Source organism: Prunus dulcis, chromosome 8 (genome assembly GCF_902201215.1).
Source record: "Prunus dulcis chromosome 8, ALMONDv2, whole genome shotgun sequence".
NCBI classification, from domain to species: domain Eukaryota; kingdom Viridiplantae; phylum Streptophyta; class Magnoliopsida; order Rosales; family Rosaceae; genus Prunus; species Prunus dulcis.
The window spans coordinates 2,346,391-2,350,352 of NC_047657.1; the positions used below are offsets into that span (position 1 = coordinate 2,346,391).

The 3,962-nt window shown below is 39.1% G+C and overlaps 1 pseudogene; it reads left to right on the forward strand.

Annotated features, from left to right (window-relative positions):
* Positions 1-2,996, forward strand: part of LOC117612172 — a 15,329-nt pseudogene extending 12,333 nt beyond the window's left edge.
* Positions 2,997-3,962: the final 966 nt, after the last annotated feature.

Consider the following 3,962-nt stretch of genomic DNA (forward strand, 5'->3'; position numbering starts at 1 on the left):
GTCGAAGGAGGTTGTGGAAGATCGCCATTAATATATCCCAATTTGTCTTTGCCGGAGATATACAACTCTACAACTTGGGACCATAGGGCATAGTTGGTGCCATCCAACTTTATGCCAATCTGTGCAGCGGAAGCTTCATAGGTAATTGTCGTCGGAATCGTTGTCTGATTCGGGTTCAAGGTTGTCGTCTAATTCAAGGTCGGGGTTGTCGTCTGAGTCGAGGTCGGGGTCGTCTTGGTAGGATCCTGATTTAGGATCAATTTCGAGGTCTGAGTCTGCATCTGCATTAGTTGAGCCACCTGGGCACTCAACTCGGCTATGGTTGGTTGAGAAGGAGAGGAGGAANCAGTGGTGCTACCGCCATGAGGATTAGAAGAGTCATCCTCCCCCATGGTGGCGGCTAGGGTTTAGAAACTAGAGTCANCAATCCCAAGATCGCCGCTCTGATACCATGCTAAAATATGAAAACTATGAGAGAATATTTGTTTGTGGGAATTTTCTGTGTATTCTTCTCCTTGTAGGAGGTCATATTTATAATACAACAAAACCTGAATGGGCAAGTAAATAATAAATTCCTAAATCCATTTACAGTAGGAAATCAGGAATTAAAGTAAATCAATTACAATTATAATAGGAATTCTTGGTGTGTAAGGAAAGTAAGTCAATATCCACAAGTCACGCCAACAAAATTGAGAAAGCTGGCCGCTCTTGCCTTCCTTGGAGAGAGCTTGTCTTTTTTTTCACAGTTAATGGTAATTTCTTGCAAAGATTAGTATAGTAATGGGAAGGTATTGTTTTACCAGAGTATGATTCCAGAAATGGTAGCTAGTGCCGAGACAATGCTAGGAAGGTGGAAAATTATGAAGGAAAAGAGATTCATGTGCTTCAAGAGTTTAGGTTGCTGAGTTCAGAAGTGACTTCCAGAATAGCATTTGGAAACAGCTATATTGAAGGAAAGAACATTTTTGAGATGTTGACCAAGTTAGGCTTCATAATCTACAAAATATTTCTCACAATCAGGGTTCCTGTCATTAGGTAACTTCATTTCAACGAAATCTTGAATTGCAAAACCACAAGGATAGCCATTCAATCTCTGTTGTCTTAGTTATTGAATATCTGATTGATTGATTGATTAACGTGGATAGCCATTCAATCTCTGGATAGCATTCTTACTTCTCAATATAAATGGCTTCCAAATGATCTTTTGGTTGGTCATTCTGTACCTTACTATGTTAACAAACACAGCGTCATGCCTAAACAATTCTCTCTGTATCTTCTTAAGAAAAAAAAGACTCATGCTGATGATTTCCCCTAAAAAAGAAGAGATACTGGTGCAAATTCAAAATTTGAATTGAATACAGATTTGCATTATAGCCAGGAGAAATGTACTCAATAAAAATTTTCATTATAGCCAGGAGAAGCATACTCTATTTCATTTTCGTTGTATAGTTGGCGCATTAGGCTTGTTATGCAGAGAACCATTCTTCTTTAATCTTCTTTTATTGTTTTCCCATAGCAGTGAGCATTAATTATGTTCTCATGTTTAGTCTTTCACTGAAAATTGCAGTAAGTTCTTTAAAACCAGCGATGAGATAGAGTCGGAGAAACTTGAGAAAGGAATACAAGACTCTATAATAGAGATTATTAAGAAAAAAAGAAGAGAAGGCAATGGCCAGAGGAGAAGACAGATTTGGAAGTGATTATCTTGGATTACTTGTNGAGGCTCAACATGATGACAATGACAACCAGAGGATTTCNGCGGACAAAGTTGTTGATGATTGCAAGACGTTTTACATGTCCGGACAAGAAACTACTACCACTTTGCTTTCTTGGACTGTCTTTCTTTTGGCAGTCCATACAGATTGGCAAGAGGAAGCAAGAAAGGAGGTCATACAATTATTTGGCAAAGAAACTCCACATTCCGATGGGATTGCCAAACTGAAAATAGTAAGAATGTCAAGAACACAATCAATTGCTTTTGTAAGTGCAGAAATATTTTCTCAATTAAATTTGAAATCCTGATTTGTTATCTCTTTTTTCATTTGAATGCAGATGAGTATGATCATTAATGAGTCTCTATGGTTATATCCGCCGCTTGTTTCTATTATAAGGAAAGTTGAAAGGGAAGTTAGACTGGGAAAGCTCACTCTTCCTCCTAATCTTGATTTGGTTATCTCAACTATAGCAATTCACCATGATCCTGAAATCTGGGGAGAGGATGTGCACCTTTCAAACCAGAGAGATTTTTGGAAGGGGTTGCTAAAGCAACTAACAACAACATAGGTGCATTTATACCATTTGGATTGGGACCTAACTTGTGTGGGCATGAAATTTGGCACTGTTTACACCATAATGAACCGAGCAGACCCAGCATCAAAGCGACTAGCACCAAGGCAGCCACGCCTTCTCCCGTGCCGAAGGAAGACACACTTTCGAGGTGCCAGACACCTGCCGAAGCTCCCAGCTGCCAAACCTAATATCCAAGACACGTGTCGCCACCACAACGACTTGCACAAAGTCCCACATTGGAACTTTGTGCAAAGCTCCCACTTTCACTTCCCTATAAATAGGGAACAGTACCCAGGTAAAAAGGGGAACTATTCTCCCACTTTTACTGTTACTATGTCAGAATTACTACCTGTAACTGACTTAGGCATCGGAGAGCCTTAGGCCGGCACCACACCGGTGTCCGAAGTTTAACGATTGCTTCTCCCACTTTATCTTCTGCAGGCTTCTCACCAACCTATTTCACCAAGGGCCTCAGGGCCTCAGCCCTCTTCCCTGCTGAAGACCCAGCACATCTAATCACTAAGTTGGAATCAATATTGGCCGGGCCATTTTGAGCATCAACAGGCACTACTGAAGCAAAGATTGCTTTGTCAATGATTCTACAATGCTACTCCTTCACCTTTTCCCCGGGTTATGTTCACTTTCCCTTGCATTATCTTACAGTTCGGCCATGACATGGAGTTCAAGAAATGCTACACTCACTTTGAACTCTAAAGACATTGATGTATCGATTGCACCCATGATTCTTGAGCTTGGTGTATCAAGTACCCAGACATTAATGCCTTTGGATTTACTGCTAGCTTACTAACAGTGCAAGTGAACAACTAATTGATTGTCATGAAGTGTTTTAAAATTAAATAAGAAACATCAGCACAACTATATTAGTCCATAGTGTACTCACTAATAGATCCTTTGCTGCTGCCTCCCATTTTGTAATCTAGATTGCTTTTTCTTTTTGGTTCTTTTTCCTTTTTAGTTGGAGGCTGCATTGCATAGCTCTGTATAACTCTGTGTAGACAGATTGCAGTGCATTATGGGAACACTACTACAAAAAGCGAAAAAGACGACCAGAAAACAACGACGGTCTAAGTGAAAACCGTCGTGGTTTTTAAAAAGACGACGGTTATAAAACCACCGTCGTGTAATACCACCTTAGACAACTAAAAAATGGAGATTCAAATGGCTGTTCAAAAACAACGACGTACCTAATTAAACAACCGACGTCTATTTGAAACAGATTTCCGCAGTATAAAATCAAAGCCAACAAAGAACGGCAGATGTTATGAATCGACCGACGTAGAAAGTAAAGACGACGTTTTCAATAAAGCCGCCGTTTTTACTCATAAAATAACACGACGAGGTTTTCGTATAAGACGCCGTATAATTACAAACAATTCCACGGCTTTAAAATATTATACCTAACGTCGTTTAAAATTTGCAATCAGAGAGACAATTTTCAACGACGGTTATATTATACCTAACGACGTTTAAAAAACAAATCAACGTCACTCAACAAATATATTACGTCGTCTTAGTCTTACTTAAGACGACGAAAAACGACGACAGTAAAACAAAAACAGTCGTTGTTTTTATATTCTTATTTTATTTAAATCTGTCATCCAAAAAAGAAACTTTCATATTTCAGAATATTAATTTCCTTCGTTTTAAATTTC